Below are 19968 nucleotides of genomic sequence, written 5' to 3' on the forward strand. Positions count from 1 at the left end.
GAGGAGAAGGACTTGGGGGTTGTAGTTGATGGAGAAGCTCAACATGTGCTGCCAGTGTGCACTCACAGCCCAGAGGGCCAACTGCATCCTGGGCTGCATTGAAGTAAGTGTGGCCAGCAGGGCTAGGGAGGGGATTCTGCCCTTCTGCTCTGCTCTGGTGAGACCCCACCCAGAATACTGTGTACAGTTCTGGTGCCCTCAGGACAAGAAAGACAGGAGAGGGTCCAGAGGAGGGCCACCAAGATGATCAAAGGCCTGGGGCACCTCTACTATGAAGACAGGCTGAGAGAATTGAGGCTGTTCAGCCTAGAGAAGAGAAGGCTCCGGGGAGACCTTATAGCACCTTCCAGTACTTGAAAGAGGCCTACAGAAAAGCTGTGGAGCGGCTTTTCATCAGAGAATATAGTGATAGGACAAGGGGTAATGGTTTTAAACTGAGAGAGGGGATAACTAGGTTGGATTTTAGGAACAAATTCCTCACTAGAAGGGTGGTGAGGAACTGGAATGGGTTTTCCAGGGAGGTTGTTGATGCCCCATCCCTGGAGGTTTTTAAGGCCAGGTTGGATGAGGTTTTGTGCAACCTGATCTAGTGGTAGGGTTCCATGCTCATGGCAGGGGGGCTGGAACTTGATGATCTTTAAGGTCCCTTCCAATCTTAATGATTCTATGATTCTATGATCATCTACAATGATACTACAAATTAGAGTTGTAAGATAAGGCAATATTAAGCATAAGGCTGATACAAACTTCCCTAAAATGAAAGATGCAGAGTTTAAAGATAGAATTTGTTGTGCATAAAGTACTTCTTTGAGAATTTAAGTCTGTGTCTGTTTCCTCTTCCGTTTATTCATGTACTGAATAACATCTCTTTTCTCCCAAGAGGAAAGTGCACAGAAAAAAACCCCACCAAATTACTAACTTACACACACACTTTACATAAATATGCCTTTAAATTTAGTTCCAAGAGCTTTTCTTTGCCAGCAGCCCATGGTGCAACTCACTGAATAATGAAAGAGGGGCAGCATTAATTTAAAGTGATTGTTGTGTTTGTTCTGTTAGGGGGTTCTGATGTGTGGTGCTAGAGGCTAACACAACATGACACAGCTAAGCGGTGAAATGAGTGCTATGAAAATTTAAACTGAGGCACACACCAAGAAGCTGGGAACAGCAGAACATGAAGCATCTAAGGCATTTGAAAAACAAACAAATCAATAAAATAATTTACTCATCCTAGTATGCCTTCTTTCCTTTCTTCCTCTGCAAATCTCATACACCTGCGCACGAAATACACCTCCTGCTTTCACCTTCGCTTCAGACTTTATCCAGACTTTCCTATTTATTAAATGCTACTTGGTGAATTTAGCATTACTGACAGTTCAGCCGATTGGAGTCCCTCGGTATACCCAGAGGACAGGAAGCAGCCCGGGGAAGCAGAGCCACAGCCCGGGGAATCGCGACAGGAGCTCAGAGTCCTGCCGTGGCTTGCTGCCCCTCCCTCAGCACAGGGCTCTGCAGCACCTCTGCGTGCCTCCTTGGCTGCCGAGCTCTTTGGATAGCAGCTACATCTGCCTGGCTGTGCTAGCTCCTCAATAATCCACAAGCATAACAGTAACAGGTTCACCCCAGTTGTGATTCTTGGCAAGGTAGCTGGAAATTTTCCCGTTCCTTGTAAAAAAGGTGGAAATTGACCCAACATAAATGAGAAATACCAATTATAATACAAATCCTGATACAAAAGGGAGAAAAAAAAAGAAAGTGTTTTAAATTTGTTGATATATTCCAATTAATTTTCCATTACAGCATTGCTTATTGTTTTGAAATTTTACATAATGAAACTAGAAACAATCACAGAAGCATAATTAAATTCACAAGACTTTTTTTTTTTTTTTTTTTTTTTTTTACCTTCCTAGCATTTGAGGACGGGCAACAAATGTACACAGGCTAAAATAGTTTCAGAGGCTCCATTTATCATAGAATCATAGAGTCATCAAGGATGGAAAAGACCTCCAAGATCACCAAGTCCAACCGTCTGCCCTACAACCCCTAACCACTAAACTATCTCCTGAAACATCATCTCTACCCCATTTTTTAACATCTCCAGGGATGACATGTTCACCACCTCCCTGGTCAGCCTGTTCCACTGCCTCACCACTCTTTCTGTGAAGAAGTTTTTCCTAATATCCCATCCAATCTGAACCTCCCCTGTTGCAACTTGACCCCACTTCTCTTGTCCTATCGCTGATCACAAGGGAGCACCAGCCAAAGCTCCCTGTTCAGCCAGGCTGGTCTTCTATGCCACTGGCTCACCTTAGAGCACATGGGAATGGCCTGCTCCTTTGCCTTCAAGACTTCCTCCTTTAAGAAGCCTTCCTGGACTCCTATACCTTTCAGAACAGATTCCCAAGGGATTCTGGCAACCAGCCTACTGAACAAGTTAAAGTTTGCCCTTTGGAAGTCTAGGGTGGCAGTTTTGCTGCTCCCCCCCAGCATCTCTAAGAATAGAGAACTCTAAAAATTTGTGGTCACTGTGTCCAAGATGGCCTCCAAACGTTACATCTCCTACCAGCCCTTCCCCGTGCACAAAGAGAAGGTCTAGCAGGGCACCTTGCCTGGTTGGTTCAGTCACCAGCTGTGTCTGGAAGTTACCTTTGACACATTCCAAGAACCTCTGGGACTGTTTCCTCTCCGCTGGGCTGTAATTCCAGCAGAGATCAGAGAAGCTGAAGTCCCCCACAAGAACAAGGGCTAACAACCACAAGATTTCACCCAGATATTTATAGAGCAGTTTGTTCACTTCACTGGCCAAGTTGGGAGGTCTATAGCAGACTCCCACAGCAAGATCAGCCTTGTTGACCTTGCCCCTAATCCTGATCCAAGTGCACTCTACCTTTTCATCATTATAGTCTAGTTCTAGACATACATAACAATTCCTAATATACAGGGCCACCCCACCGCCTGCCTCTCCTTCCTTGACTGTCTCTCCTGAAGAGCTGGTAGCCATCATCAGTGGCACTCCAGTTGTGTGAGGTATCCCACCACATTTCTGTGATAGCCACTATGTCATATTTTTCCAGCTGCATCATGGCTTCCAGCTCCCCTTGTTTGTTGCCCGTGCTGCATGTGTTGGTATAGATGCACTTCAGATGGGTTAATGATCTCGACACCTTCTTGCGGGCATAGGCCCTAATTCCTGCCTGACCCTTCTCAAGTATTTCCATGGCCTCTAAACCAACAATAACCCTTGTCTTTTTGCTTCCCATTATATCCCCTATCTTGACTGAGGTGGCAGAACCAGACTCCTCTAGCACACCATCCCATGAACCTTGGCATGCATCCCCTGGGCTTATTTACAGCACCTGGCTTTGCATCTGATCAGCTGGCAAGAGGCTGCCTGGTTTATATTTCCTGAGAAAACACTAAAGTGGAGAATCCCATAGCGTATCCCAGCTAATCCCAAATTTTCACTAGACCAGGTAGAATACACAGCTGCTACACGCACATGCTGAATCAAATGAGACATCCCTCAAGGGACACAGTCACACTTTTGCTACTGGGTAGCATCACCCAGTTAAGGGAAAGGTGGGACTGCCCCTCATGGAACCAAGTTCTGCTGGAGCTTGGCACAGCTGCATATGAAGGTTGCTTTATCTGGGGGTACAGCCACTCCCAGAAGAAGCAGGTAGATGTTGATAACCAGGAATGTGGGGAAGGACCTGGCTCTCACATTGCACCCATGCCTCTCTTGAGTCATGCTGCCTGGGTTTGGACCATCCAGTCCTAGTCTGCCTGAGCATCATGAGCCTTGCAATGCATTTGGGATTGCAGCACCTCATGTTTAGACTGGGAAGCAACTGCTACACTCCTGCAGGCCAGGTGCTTTGAAGCAGACAGAAGTAGTCCTCATGGAGTTTCTGAGTCAGCTAATGTAATTCACTGGATTCTGTAGAAAACTAAATAACAATTTTGTGTGTCAGGGGGAGACTACAGGGAACTTGCTTGTCATGTACAGTAATTCATAGGAGAGATTGTGTTCCTGTTCAGTAGTTCATTTTCAGAAGGTGATTTAGCTACTTGTTTTACTCAATTTAAAACTGTCAGCTTGTTTTTCATAAGAGAAAACGTCGTCTTTTTTTTTTTTTGTCTTTTTTTTTTTTTTTTTCTTTTTCCTTTTCTTCACAATAGCATTAAGCAGGCCCCCTAGTACTTCAACTGGTCTGGGCATCTTTCTTCAGCTCTTGGTCTACCATCTCTCCTTAGGGAGGTATATCATAGAGAGAAATCAAATAAAAATTTACTGCAAGATTAAAGGCACCGGAGATCAGAGCAAGTTGCAAGGAACCACTGTGCATTAGATTAATGCTCAGAACAATGCTGCTTTGAAATCCACTCCAGCTTTGCAGATTATCAGGGAACAACAGTCAAGTCGAAACAAAGCCATTTTCTCTTAGAAGTGATCGAGCTTTGCTGGAACATGCTCCATCACTGTCTGCACTAATTAGTCACTTCACAGTTTCCCTGGCACCCTCTGGGGGTGCCCCCTCCTACATACCCCCTCCTTCCCCTCTCATTTCAACTTCTTCCCAACTTAGGCTGGCAGGAGAGAGCTTAGAGGGACATCTCACCAGATGCACAGCAGATATTTAGGAAATAGAAGAGTAAATCCAAGCAATATGCAAGATTTATTTTGTGAACATGGTAGCTCAATCTGCTTTGTTTCTCCAGGTAGATTTCTCTCTGCCTTTACATCAACAAAGGCAATAACCTTCAATTCTGCTCCTTTCCTTTCTTCACTTCCTACTGTACAATGAAGAAAAACAGACTTAGGGCTAGTGGTAACAGAGAGCTCAGTCTAACTATTGCACTTCTCGTACAGCATTTTGCTGACTTCTTTGATAAAACAGCTGGTAGAAAAGGGAAGGAGAGAAGTGAGGCCATTCCCTCCATGCTCCTTTTCTTTTTCATTACTTTGAAAGTTCTGAATATTTTCACATAACTACAGAGCTAACAAAAATGCGAAGTAAAATCCCTTTTGAAATGTGAAAATTCAGTATTAGACATGTGATGACAAGGCACAAATGCAACTGTTTGAAAAGGTTTGCTGAACAGGAAACATAGGGCCATTTTAGAGTTCCTGCACAGGAAGAATGAAGAAAGCAAAAGGTGGAGGCTGGGGGAAAATAGAGTGGCAAATGGTCTGAAGTTCTTTTAACTGAAACTTGAATCCAGCTTAATTCATTATACATTTTTCATGAAACTGTGCAATGAAAAATAACAGGTTTCAATGAAACATGGGGCTTCCAGCTTCCTCAAGAATATCACAAAAGCTCTTATTCAGTTTCCCTTGAAGCCAAGAGAAACATGTCTTTTCTCGTTCAATTTTCAGCTCTTTGAAGCAGAAACTCACTCTTTTATGTGTCCCTACAGTGCCCAGTGCGAGAGGTCTCTTGTCTCAGCAGGGGCTTCTAAGTGCTGCTGTAATAAAATTAATTAATACTAATTTTTAATGATGTCCTTAATAATTTCAGTATCATCCTTCACAAAATATGTATGCAGACTTAAAAGGCATTAAAGTTTAATTTAGAATACAGTAAAGAAATCTTTCCTATAAGAGAATTTAATTCAAAAGCTGGTAAAAATGTTGTTCACACCAAGCAGATGCAGGAAGAATATTAACAGTGTAACAAACCAGAAATCTAGACTTTACATCTATTCGTAGCACAAAAACTAAGTGTAAGATGGTTGAGATATACACTGGCATGTAGAGTTCCTCTTTATGACTGCAAGAAGTGGGAAGGTACTAGTATCTAGTTCCATCTGCATGGAAATGGGCATCCACTCACAGAATGATATGTAAATCTATCTCCCTGATGTGATTCCTCCCCACTTTTGTGCCAAATAACACTCAATATTGCCTCCTGCGCTACCATCACATAGCCTCTGAGGTAGCTGTTGAAATGAAAGGGCCAGTTCACATCTCTCAGTGCACTGGTACAAGCCTGCAAATGTGGGTAAACACTGCTTCAGCAGTCTGCACTTCAATACATGTTTTTCAGGCTTATTTTTCACAGCAGGAGAAAAATATAAAACGAGATTCAATTGTACATGTTGGCAGGCTGGGAGAAGTGCCAGTATGTCATAACCCCATGTACCAGCCCAGCCCCTTTACTTTGTAAAATGCAATTATTGTAAATTTGTTCAGAGCCTGGCAAACATATCTGAGGCACACAGATGCCTCTGCAAGTATGCATATACAGTACACATAATTCTGGCTTTCTTATTCTTTCTGACAAAAAGAAGTTACAAGCCTTAATCTGAACCATCATTTTCCCTGGCTAGGGCAGATGTCTGCCTGAAGTAGTTTCTCTAGGCTCTCTGTAAAGTCAGTGAAGAGCAGAGGTACTATGAGCTCATCTCCCCATTTGGAAGATACGTGAGGCTGGAGCACTTCCCATCTCTCTCCATTAGCCACAGTCCAATCTAGACAGTTAACTGAGACTTAAACATCTTCACTTGATTGGTATCAGTATTTGGATACCTAACATCTTTGTAAAACTCAGTATCAAAGAGCCATAAATCTATCTAAAATACATAGGTTTTATAGAGACAGAACTATAAATTCTAAAGTCTATTATCTGTGGTAATTTGCAACCAAGAGAAATAATTTGGTCTGTTGAGCAACACAAATATTTGCTTTTCATAATTTACAGATATAAAAAATAATACAAGTTACAGTATAGAAATATATAAGCTATTACCCCAGATTTTTATATTCCGTATCTGTGACATTAAGCAAAACATATCACTGAACAGAAAATCCCACATGTGGGTGAATAAGAGGACATTTTTTTCTTACAAATTATTTTTCAAAAACATCCGGTGTGTGATAAAGCTGTGGGATTAATTAATTTAGCACGCATCTATAATTGCCTTATTGCAATCCCTCTCTCCCAGGACTAATGCTAACACTCCAAATGTCTAAGCATCTTTAAATGATAGCTTTTTTCTAACCATAGCATGCTGCAAACATGTTTTCTTAGCTTCAACACTGGAATGCTTGCACCTGCTACATACAGATACTGCATTTATAAACAGACTGCAAGACTGCACAGATATTGCCACTGCCTTATAGTAGAAACCACTTTAAAGTGTAGTTGTTTTCCTGTTAATGCTAAGTACTACTAGGAAGTACAAGACATAACTCATATTTAAATCAGATGCATACCATTCCTATGCCATAGCTAAATCAAAACATTTTAAACAAGAAGACACCACTGGATCAGCTGCTCTGACCACATTTAATCAAACTATTATTTTGGAGTGCTCAGTACCTCGTATTTAGCTCAGTAATACCTCCCAGAAAGCATCTAGTTCTTGATTTGACTATTTTACATTCCTATAGTTGTCTATTTCACTTACATTTTTTATAAACACAAAACACAAGATGCAACAAAGCATGGGTGGGAGTTTTAGCCATGAATATTTATTTGCAGGAACACAGTTTATTTCTACTGTGTTCACACTTCTTGTGTAGCTCTTCTAAACATGAATTAAATCCAACACCAACAATTATTAGGGAGCAATCAAAGAGAGAGATTTTTGAACTTTTACCTGAATTTAGCAGAAAGAGCATTCTGAAGAGTTTATCTGGACAGAGAACAGAGAGTTACCTGGCCTATTTGAATTTCATAATGAATTTCATAAATGAAACAAATCCCAAGACAAGAATTATTCCTATAAATTACTCCATTGATAGTTAGAATAACTATATTACATTCAGGATAATTTAAAACTTATTATAGATGACTGGCAACAAAAGGAAGACAAATTATAAACTGGATTTCAAAAATACTCTTCCTGACAAGAATAAATTTTTCCTTCAATCTAAAATGTGTGCCATGATTTTACCTAAAATCCAGGTCTTGAGTAGGCATAGCAGGTGATCAGCAAGCTCCCACTGAAAACAAACCCATCAACCTGCTCAAAACTATAACTCAGACGAAAGCCCCTAAGTCCTAGCCATGTTGGCCAGGAAACACAAATGACAATTACACTTACTATTTAAGGAAAAGGATAGTGAAGTGATAAGTGTGTCTTGCAGCAGGTTATCTGCAGCCTTTTGAGAGGAAGCAATATATCTGGCACTGAGTCTTTTTGCTTCAGCAGATTCACCAACATATGTGAGCAGTGTGTAAAAAGTCTGTTGGGGAACAGGCACTGCAAGTCTCCTGTTTTTCAGGTACCTTAAATAATTTATTTTAATCCTTAACTAAAATATATACATTATAAACAAGATAAAGCAAACTATTTAACAACCTCTCTCTTCTTCTGGGACAAGCAAGCCCTGACTTCCAACACATTGAAGAAGACAATCAGCACTTCCCAAATGGCCCTTCCTTAAAATGTCATCCTGTTAACACATTTTTTATTCTAGTTTCCAGGAAAACCAAGACTTGCAATCTCTAGATCCATGTGTCTATACCAGACTACCCACTAATAATTTTTGGCACTATTTGGGCAATTTCAAATTCAACAGATGTAGGACTTTCAAATATATCCAGTCCCTAAAAACATTAGTTAGTAGCTGTGTCAAACAGAGGCAATTACTTACTTACTGGTGGGAAGTCAGTAAAAAAATCAGTGTATCTTTATCCTGGAAAAGTCAGGAACCAGTCAGGAACCAGTCAGGAAGTTTCATAGTATTCAACCAGCAGCTGATGATCTTGTTAGCTGCAAGGGAAGAAGACAAATAAGGATTAGAAGAGCATCAGGTGTGAGCTCACAAGATACTGTATTGCAATAGATTATAGTATATCTTATTTTTAAGGACTGATGTTTTGAAGTTTCTTGTACAAGTCTTCCTATCTATTTTTTTAAATCCATTTTAAAGTGCTATACCAGAATGTTTTTTACCTGCTTCTGGACTCCCAGTTGCAAAAGTGCCCACTAAAAATTCAGCACTGTAAATGCATTTTCTTACGTCTTGGTCCAGCCATATAGGGGCTTTCTGTCTTGAGTCATGAAAACATGGAAACTTCGCCAGGTGAAGTTTGGTGGAAAGATGAAGCAAAAGTATGGGCAGAAAAGAGTAGGAGGAGTGTTGGAGTGTTTCTGTGTTCCTGCTGCTACAGCAGTCTGCTAGCCTTGTCACCCACTGTCTGGGCTTGCTGCAATTATGATGTTTTCTTCAACCCTTTTCTATAAAATAATGGTTAGCTTTCCTGTTATTCCTTGAATCATTAACATATTTTACCTCCAAAGAGGAACATATTTTATTAGACAATTTAACAAAATCACTGATTGTCCCCTTCCTGCTTTCATTTTATTAACATCTTGACTCCTCTGGACTTCTTCCCCAGTCAGAGAGAGAGGGAAGCAAGGGCCCGTGATCTGAATGAAAGCTTGTCTTCTTTGTTTTTCTAATCTCGTTTTCAGTATCCTTATAGCTTGTATTCTGTGATCCTCTAAATTCAAAAATATTCCTTAAGTAAACACTATTGAATCTTGTATCTACAATTCTATTCCCCCACCATACGTATTTTCTATACAGATCATGGCCCTTTTCTCACTCCTTGCACAAAAGCTTGTTGAGAATGAATGTGTGGAAGGGCTGTGACGTCTTCCCTACTGTGTATTGTGTTTTCTTTCCTTGAGCCTATGGAAGACTGCAGCAAGCACAGCTGATAAAGGACAGAGAGAAAAAGTGTTACAGAATAAAATGGCAATGAAATAAATATGACTTGTGAGAGAAATGAAGTGTTATTACAGGAAGGTAACAGTTGTGTGTGATGCCCAAGGTCAGACTGTATGGACATAAAGGCAATTCTTGTCTTTCTGACCCACCCACAAGAGACTCTGCCAAGGAAAAGAGGGAGCAGAGGAACCTCACTGTGTCTGGTCTCAGTGCCTCAGCACAACAGAGTAAAAAACTTGAGATGTAGGGCTACAGGTGGCTACCCATTGTAATGACACACTTCTGTGAGTCCCATTAGAAGAAAGAATGCTTAGAGCCAGAATACATGTATCTCTTGAATTAATGAAAAGAAAATAAATCAGAAACCAAAATGGTTCCATCTCAGTTCAGTATGTCCAAACTCTTTTACTCGTATTATTATTATGAGCCTTCCCTCAAAAAATAAAACAGGCTAGGAAAAATCACTGGTCCTGCAGCTGTGATCAAGGAATGACTGAGACATGACAGTGTTCTCATAGAAGCTCAGAGAGCCTGAGCTTGCCTCAGTCATCTTTTCCTGCAGTGGTAACCTCCTGCATGATTTTTTGTGTCTTTTCTAACACTGTCATTTCAGATGTTGTAAAATCCTGGAAGCAAGATAAGGGACCAGGGAAAGAGGGGAGGAAATATAAAAGAAAATACCATCTGACAACAAATATCCAAGTCCCTTGTGTCATTGCAAGATTTGCATGACTTGTCAAGGTAGCCATTCTGATTGAAATGTGCCTACAGCTGGCACGACAGAAGTGCCAAGCCATGGAAACCACCTCTTGGGTTGTCACAATGACCCACACAGTGGAGGGGGCCTGCAACATTTGGTCAGTGGATTTGGGTCAAGCTCCAGCTGATTCTCCTGAGTCTCCCAATAGGGTTGAGCTGACACTGCAGCATTCCCTCTAAAATGGTATGAATTTACCTGGGCACATATTGTTCTACATTGATAGTAATAGAGAATAAAAAGAAGGAGCTGACAAACAGATTAATGGACATCTAGCATAACTAGACATGACAGGTTTCTTTAGTAAATCATCATAAAACTAGTTAATAAAGGATATAAGGACATTTCTCTCTAAATTATATCTGTCACTTGAATAGTTAGAGCTAACCAGCTAAATTGTCATGACTTTCATGTACAGTTCTCTGCCACAATGAGACTGATGAGCCTTTTAATGCAAATTTTTCTCATTATCCGATTGATTTCACCATTTGATGGCCTCTCCTTCTGGCTAATTAGATGGTCAAAAATATTCTGATTAATCTGTGTTTAATCAACCAAAAACACTTCACTAGAAAATTCTACCCTTTCCAAGAAGTTTTACCAAAACTTTACCAAAACTAATTTTTTTTTTATATCTCTTCTATCCTTCTTCCCCCATCTGAGTACTCTGCATGCTTCAGGTCCTGGATCCCAGAGCAGCCTAATGGAGACATATGGGGAACAGTGTTTTTGAGGGAGAAATTTAGGAGGATACTGCAGGAGGTTCTAGACAGTCCCTGGTACCCAAGCTGCTCAGAGGAAACCAACCTGGGGCCTCCTGTAGCTTATCAGTGAAACCATAATTTTCAGTCAGTGGCCCTACAAGAGACTCTCACATATGCCCTGCATGTCCTTCAGATACGATAAATTTGTAGACAAATTAAAGAGGGACTTGCAAGGGCAAAATGTATAAAGTAGCTGTATGGATCCTAAACTTCTGAAATGTTATTCCTGATTTAGGTGGCTTTCAGGTTTGAGTTTCCATTTCTCAGAACATACCTTTTTACAGATATCAGGCTTTCAGATTTTTTAGATGGTTTTCAGATCCTCAAAATATTGAGCAGCTGCTCTGTGAAAGTCAAAACCCTCAAGAGTCTCTAGTGTCAGAAGCCCAAATCTGAAGTAACAAGAAATCTCCTGCTGCTCTGTAGTGGTAGTTCATTCTGTTTCATGGTTCCAGCACTTAGATCACTGGAACTAGCTCACTATTTCCTGAGTGATTAAGAAGAACAAGTATGAATTCTCGTCACTTTCAGATGAAAATATTAGGTCATTATTTCTGGTTCTTTTTGCAACACTCTCCTAGGAGAGGGGAGAGTTTAGCTTACAGGCAAAAATCAGAACAAATTCAGTAAAGAGATATTCTGGTATTTGATGTATTAATTAAGAGGTAACTGGTTACTAAAACAAATGCACTATAGAAGTAAGACATGACATATTTTGCATACCACAGACAGAACAAAAACATAGGACCATATTATACCCTTATAACAGTTAATATAATTTTTGCTCTCTTGCTTTCACACTAATTGTACCTGATTTACTTTAATAAAAGATTGTAATGTGGCACATACTTTTAGGCACTTTCTATTTCTTTCCAACGTGTTTTTGGGTGCAAAACTGAACATGAGTTACAGGCAGAGGACTCTTCAGCCATTTACCAAAGAAAAAAATTGTTCTAGCCTTGCTACACTGATAAATATAAAAAGTGAAAATCCATCAACAAGATTATTTTCAAAGCATGGAATCACAATACCAACAGCTAATCCTATTTGAGTTCTTTTAATTGTTTAGTCTATTAGCTGTCAAGAAATCATAGTTGGTTTTCAAGATTTTTGCTGTAAATTCACAGCACTGATATACACTAACCTTCTGTACTAAACAAGTGTATTAGAAAGGTCTAATTTCTTATAAGTAATTTCATAAATACATTAATATCTATCAACTGGCAAAAAAAACCCAAAAACAAGCCAGGACTACAACTGGATTTCGGAAGGCAGTGTGAATGGAGAATGGATAAGCTGGCAGACATGATACATCAAATAAATTAAAAGCAGCAGTTGGTGGTCAATGTGTATTTTACAGCTACTTTCTGATCTGCTCCAGGCAGTGCTACTGTTTGAATACACAGTGCAAGGAAAAATGCAGATTTTGGAACCCATCTTTTGATGGTAACCTGATTGCTTTTACAGTCCATTTCTGTCTCTTACTACCTCAGCTATAGCATTGCAGTTTCGTGCACTCCCTTCAGCCACACCTACCAAAATACATACAACTTCATTTTTTGAGGAGGAATAAAATTTTCCATTTAGCTATAGTATGGTTTGTCACTAACGCCATAATAAATACCTTACGTTCTTACATTGTATCTCTGCTAGATACAATTCAAAACACTGAGTTTTCCAGCTCTGTACCTTGTTTAATATGTATGTTCATGGGCACAAATTAAACTAAGGCTTAATGTAATTTGACTAGAAAATCCATTTAAATTGTTCCCAGAACTGAAGATTATTTCAGAACAAGGTGTTGAGACAGCACTGCTATTTAACTTCTGGTGAGACCATTGTAAGTCCACTTCCAGCCCTTGTCCAGGGGATTTTCACCACAAGCTCTACCACACATTAAAAGCTGTGTCCACATCAAGGTTTTATTCTGATTCTTGATGACAGAGACCAGTGCTGCTTCACTAGTCTGTGTGCTGCCACGTACTGCAGTTAACACTGCTAAAGATTAATCTGGGTTGAAAGCGGATTGGTGGCACAGGAGCAAGGAGCAGCTCTGGGTGTCTGTGTGGAGCAATCACTGCAGTCCCACTGCTGGCCACTGTTAGGGCAAACAGCAGAGAGGGACAACATCGAGCACTCCTTAGTTTTGATGACAAACACCATAATAATTTCTAATGTGCCAAGAGGCCCCAACATGTGTAGCTGTTTCAAGGAAATTATTCAAAAGTAAAGCAGCTTGACAGAGGCACTGTGCATTGATCTCTGCCATGGCTGATGGCAAATGCCTGCCAGTTGTAAAGCAGAAAGCTACCAGGCTCTTACTTTACATTCCTAATCAGTGAGCAAACTACCCAGTCTCATTCTCCCAAGATTTCCGTTACCCCAAGCATGATGTGCCCATCTCCTTGGAAACCAGCGCACTATACCCTGCACATAGAAATCCTACCCACACCAAGTTTGCAGAATGAGGTCCCAGGGGACTGCTGAGAGGAAAAATATAGGGTTCTACTCTCAGGGCTCTTCCAGTAACTGAGTCAAAGCAGGAAAAGCTCTTAACATACATGCACAAATGTATTTTCCAAACAAAATGTAAAAATACAGCAGCAGTAAGGGACCCAAGAAAGTTTTCTTTCCTCCAATTTATGAATCTGTCAAGACAAGTCACAGAGGAATTGCGTGTATTGTTTTAGTGATCATTTTGGGGCACTATTATTACAATACAAAACCCTCTGCTTCTTCAAGAGTGCCTAATTACTGTGTGCCAAAAATCAGATTAAACTTGAATTTGCTTCCATCTCACTCTAACCTTACTATGAATTGATATTTGAAATCCAGATCATTAAAGAGAAGCGGTAGACAGTCTTAGAAGAAATAAGTTCCTTCATTTATACTAGACTCTACCCTAATCCTCTTTTAAAAGAAGTCTCACCATTTCCCAGAAATGATCATGGACTCACCTCTACTGAACCATAGTGTTCCTTTGTGCTTGGGAAATAGTTTCTCCCCAAATCATGGCCTGTTGGGAGCAAGACCTGCACTAGACTGACCCCCAGGAGCCAGAGACACTGCTGGCATTTCTCTAAGAAGCTGGAAAAGCTTCACTACCCTGCTGGGGTGGCAGGGGATCCTTGGACATTTTGTATGAAAAATTTTATGAAAGGGTAAATTTTAAAAGCAAACCTGCTCATCAAGCCTAAATTTGCCTACATGTCTCCATGGTTAGGCTTCAAGTAAACCCTGCCTTTTGATACACTTCCCTGACAACCTTCCTACAGGTTCAGAAAGTGAGTTTCAGTCAATGAGAAATTAGATCTAGTCAATCTTCCTGCACTGTAGCTGATTACTGTCAATATACCAAAAAATTTTATAGTGAAATGGGCTACTACAACACATAAATTACTGTGAGGGGAAAATAAGAAGTGAAGTTCCCTTGTATTCATCTTGCCTTCTCCGTTTCCCTTTTGTCTCCACTGTCTCATTTTCTTTAGCTCTTATTTCTCCCACTAGTACAAATAACATAATTATTTGGCTACTTCTGTGCTACTTCTATGCATAGCTAATTGGTCTCATCAGGAGAAGAATGCTAAATGGCTAAGAAGGTTTATTTGCTTTTAAATAGCATCTGATGAAAATTTCTGTTTGCATTAGTGGGGATGGGGATCTGCCTCCCACAAATAGCAATCATTTATTGCCTTTCAGGCAAATTGCAGTCATGACCTGAAAAACCCATCATGCTGCTTTCAGTGCTCAGGGTGCTCAGGGTGGCAAATTCAGCATAGACCAACCTTAAGCAGCCTTAATCTTTAAAGAAAGTATATGACAGGTACACATTTTAAATACGCAGTTTGACCTTGCGGAACAACAAAGGCTAGAGAGGTAAAATGTAATAATTTAAGACATTTTCTTCTCAAGGAATGCATGCTCTCTCAAAAGTCCCTATGTACTAATAAGACTCATATATCACTCCTGGTGCAATGTACAAGACAGAATTAACTGTGGTTCTTGATTTTGCTTTTAAAAGAGAATTATGATTTCAAAAGATGCCAGTTTCACAGCAGCAGCAAGTGACAACCTATGTTAATCCACACCTAAGAATTTATATAGCTAGTGGCATATTTTTCATTACAATATTTCATTAAAATCCTTTAGCTTTGACCTGTAAGAAACAGCTCTGATGGTGAAACATTAGTTTTATCTCCACATCTGTTCTTTGTAAAAGTGAATTAACAAGAAGGTGCAGCAAGGATGATAACTGTGGGAGAAAAAAGACTCCAAGGAAAAGGGTAGCTTTTGAGATGCAACAACTAGTCCCCCCACGAGCTTGATAAGGCTACCAATGCATTTCAAAACCTTGAAAGCTCATGGTGTTCACTACATGTATGTAAGGAGCTTAAAACATCCTTAGTCCTAACGAACTCCTCTGTCAACTATAAAGATGTACCTTTTCTCTGTATTCACTTTAGCTGCCACTGAGATGAATTTACAGGCATAATAAAATAGGAAATTATATTCGCAATGTAAAAAAATCACCATTTTTAATTTTACCAAAATTGTTTTTTTAAGTAAGCCTTTCTAACTAATTAAAAATAAATTACTCCATAATCTTCACATTGTTGTGTGCAATGTATTTTGCCTTTGTGATAACAAGTGAAATATATTTGAAGTAAACATGAAGACTTTTCACAGATTATCCTCCGCATTATTATGTTGGTACTAAATCTCTAACATGCCTTTATATGTCTTTTTTTGCTTCTCTCCTTACCCACAGAATTCTGTATCAATGAGTACACTCACACAATTTTGCTTCCTTCCTAAAGAAAAACATCAAAATAATAGTGTTGTTGATTTTGGGGTTTTTTTTAATCATAATAGCAATTTCCATTGTGGACCCCACTGCTAAATGGAAGACGAGGTCATGACTTCCTACCAGAAATGGAATGAGCTGTTCCACAACCACAAAGAGGTACCTGTTTTACCTAATTACCCTTTGTTTTATTTGGCTTTGTGTTGATTGCATGTATGCAGTTTACATGCTTCTAGAATATTAACAGTGATAATGCATCCCCTCCAAAAAGAGATGGGCTTGTATAGTGTAAGCAGAGGCCCCCAGCAGTACAGGATGTCAGACATACACACCCCCCCGTGTTTTTAAGATGAGGAGCTCTGCCTTGCTGGCCATGCTGCACTCTGCCATATGGTGGATGCAAATATCAGGAGCAACTCACGTTCCTGGGAAAAAAACACAAAGGGTGCAGCTAGCTACCCTCTGGTAACATTTACGCAAGGATGACTATGCTGTCTTTGCTGATCTCTTGATTCTGCTCCCTGGGATGCTCTGTCTGAGCTATCCCACAGCAACGGCAGAGCTCTGTACTTCCCTCAGGCTTAAAAAGAAGGTGGCAACATTTACATATTCAAGTCACTGTTGTCATAAATACACGTTGTGCTAAGTCTGTGAGTGTCTCTGAATTTGAATGTAAATGCCGTGGGAATGTGCAAAGTCAAAATTGTGTGGAAATGTTACGTGAATTTATGAGCTGTAAATGGAACTGAATCAATGTGAAATTGCATAGCTGATAATTTCCATGCCTCTTAATACTATTTTATATGAAGCTTGGTTATCCACTATGTTGAACTATTTTGTTGTTTTATAATGTATTTATTATACCTATAGGCTTTACACGAAGTACATCACAAACAAATACTACTAGCCCATAGATTTTATTTTTTTTTGCAGTGACTTCTGACATCATAGTGCTAATATGTTAAAATCATGTGGCTGTGCTGAACTTTAAAACAACAACACCTGTTTTTCTGAGCTGACACTGTGGAATCTGTGCAGCAGCCTGGGAATAATGAGGCACAAGGTAAAGAAACCACTGCCCCACACTGAGATCAGTGAGAGCATACTGACAGAGCTGGGCTGTGCCATCAGCAGAACCCTACCCGTCTGTGTGAGACAGTCACAGACACACACAATACTTCTCTCAGGACTGGCAAGCCTAAGGGGAGTGAGAAAAATAAATGGCAGTTAATGTAGCCTAAGCATCGAGCTTACAATTTTAATTGCGAGTGACTATTATTCACAGTGATATGCAGATGCTCATAAGAATATATCAGTAACATTTTTTTATTATTATTTCAGGAAATGACAGCAGCACAGTTCTATTTATTCAGCCAATTGGTCACATTTGATTAGTTTAACTACTTTAAATCTGAAAGAATAATTCAAACCAAGCATTTATAATACCATGAGCTAAAAGGAGAAATTTGTTCAGGATGCCTCCCCTCCTGCCGCAGCCTATCCCCATATTACCCCTGCTGGGAACAATATTTCTCTTTTTCTCTCATTCTTTTTATGCTGGGGATGTTCTTTGCCTCTCAAGCTTTGCTTTTCTCACCTCTGCAGGTGTTCAATGACAACTTCAGTGCTCTGAATCTCTCCCTAGACCTTCACGGTACAAATCTTTTGCTTTTGTCTAGATAAAGCCTCTGGAGCTTTCCTCAAAGGTAAGGAGAAGCCGCAGTATGAAGCACTTCTACTGTTAAACACAATTCAAAAATCATACAAGGAAAAAAGAAGTCAAGAACATGAAGGAAACAATAGCGTATTTCTGCTGTTTGCTTTGCAATCTCATCAGAGACTAGGTCCTGAATTCTGGTCAGAGCCTGACTGACTTGCTTTTTGCACAGTGATTTATTTTAAATTGGGCATAGTGAGCCAATTCTGTGCATTTGTGAATACACACAGCTATCACAAGCTGCTTGAGCAGCACAGAGGGCATGGGAAGGCTTGCTGGGGAGACATCCACTGCACAGGAGGCATCCCAAGCAGGTCAGAAAAACACTGCTAATGACTATATTGTGATGTGAACATTCATCTCCTTTTCAGTGAATTCATTGTGGGCATCAAACTTTCAGCCCCGAGGGTATCTTTACCCTGAGCCCACAAAAAATTCATACTCAATGGAAACTCCTGTTTGAAAACAGACAAATTCCAAAACATTTGAGTTAGTAGCATAGTTAAAAAGGCTGCAAAGGGAGGCAATGCTAACGTCAAATAATAGTTTTAAATGGACAAAAGGTTCCTGAAGGTGCTGTTGGCTTTTGTTTAGTTCTGAGAACACTTCAGTCTCTCTGAAAGAAATGTGAATTGGGAATATTCAGATCACACAGGGCCTGATCTTTCCTCACATGAAAGTGTCTCTATATGCATCTCCTTATTAGGGCTGGCTGAAGGAGTTCTTAAAGAGACATATTCAAATGACTTAGGTACACAGCTGAACACCAAACACTTAAAGCTATTATCATTACATAACAGTCTAGATTGAAACCAGAACAAACAAAAGGTATGTCATTCTCAACAACTTTGTAAGATAATGTTTTCTCATCATTTTTCAAAATTCATTTTCCCTTAAGAATTAATCATGATTTACTCTTTACTCTATTCATAAATTGGAATTATTAAGAAGTAATCCGACATAATTTTAAGTGGTTCTTTGCTTTGTTTTGTTTTTTAGAAGGGAATGCTGAGAAAGGCAGAAGCCAGGATCTCTTGTTACAAAAAGGTGCAGACTTTCAAAATAAAACACAGCAGAGACCTCTGCCCTTTTCTTCTAGAGCTCACAGGCATCTCCCAGCTCCCAAACCCTCACAGGAAAGCCTGCCATCACAAACATTAGACAGGTGGGAATGAGCTATTTCCAGCTGACCCTACTTCTCAAATTCTGGTGTCCAACCTGCCTTCCTGGGGTACTTTCCTGATCTTTGGCCCTTACTTAGGTAGGCTGATGAAGACAGTAAGAATCTGGGCTTAGCTAATAAACTTTTGATAAGATTTAATAGGTCATGGGAGAGAAAGAGAAATGAGAGAGCAAAATTTGTTAGCTCTTCTGCTCCATGTTACCAAATTATCCTGTCACAGCTTTTTGACCTAAGGAAGCTTTGCAGTCTTCTTTTATTTTCTCCAGTCATTGTATCAATCATGTCTTTGACTATAAAATTTAATAAAGATCAGTGTCTAAAAAAAGGAAAGCCTAAATAATAGAGCAAATTGAGCAAAAGACTGAGCTGCCTTTACCCAAGGTACAAGTTGTTGACCACAAGGAACACTGAATGAGCAGAGAAGCCAGCAAACACCACAAGGGTGGCCAGCAGGCACAGGGACAGCAGGGAAGGTCACAAGAGATCAGATTTCTTCCCCAGTTCTGAGTATTCAAACAGGCACATCCTGTTCTTTTCACCTGGTCATGCACACCAATAACCCACATATGTTGGGCTGTTTCTGTGAAAAAGAAACCCCTTATTCCACTCCCACCAAGCCAGATGCTCTTGGGAATGTGAACTTTATGCTGTGTATCCAGATGCTAATGGCAGAGCTGTCCTGCAAGATAAGTCTCAACACATGGAAGCTGGAAGATGTCACCTGAAAACTGGAGATTAAAAACTCCATGTCATGGAAGTCAGTGAAAGATTTCCATGGGAACAGCAAAAATTTGGCAAAGTCTGTTTCTGTTAACAGACATGTACTTGCTTTTTCCCTACTTTCTGTTGGTTTGTTTCCCTTTTGTTGTATCTCTCTCTGCTTCAAAGGCCACTACTGTGTTCACTCTGGCAGATGATCACTTAAATCAATAGCTATTCAATAATTTATCAGGAATTCCCAAAGCAAAGGAAATTTTGCTGTGGATTTTACAGACATTTACTCAATAACCTTCTCTCTTGCCTTCAGGAGCACTTTGCTCTTGAAGCTTTAA

General features: G+C 40.0%; 1 long non-coding RNA gene across 1 annotated transcript in view; it reads right to left on the reverse strand.

Moving 5' to 3' along the window:
- The window catches only part of LOC127383860 (uncharacterized), a 142721-nt gene extending 134004 nt beyond the window's left edge, over positions 1 to 8717 (reverse strand). Inside the window, exon 1 of the long non-coding RNA XR_007889320.1 lies at positions 8609 to 8717. This is a non-coding gene — a long non-coding RNA (uncharacterized LOC127383860). The remainder of the gene's footprint in view (positions 1 to 8608) is intronic.
- Positions 8718 to 19968: the final 11251 nt, after the last annotated feature.

This window comes from Apus apus, chromosome 4 (genome assembly GCF_020740795.1).
Source record: "Apus apus isolate bApuApu2 chromosome 4, bApuApu2.pri.cur, whole genome shotgun sequence".
NCBI lineage: Eukaryota > Metazoa > Chordata > Aves > Apodiformes > Apodidae > Apus > Apus apus.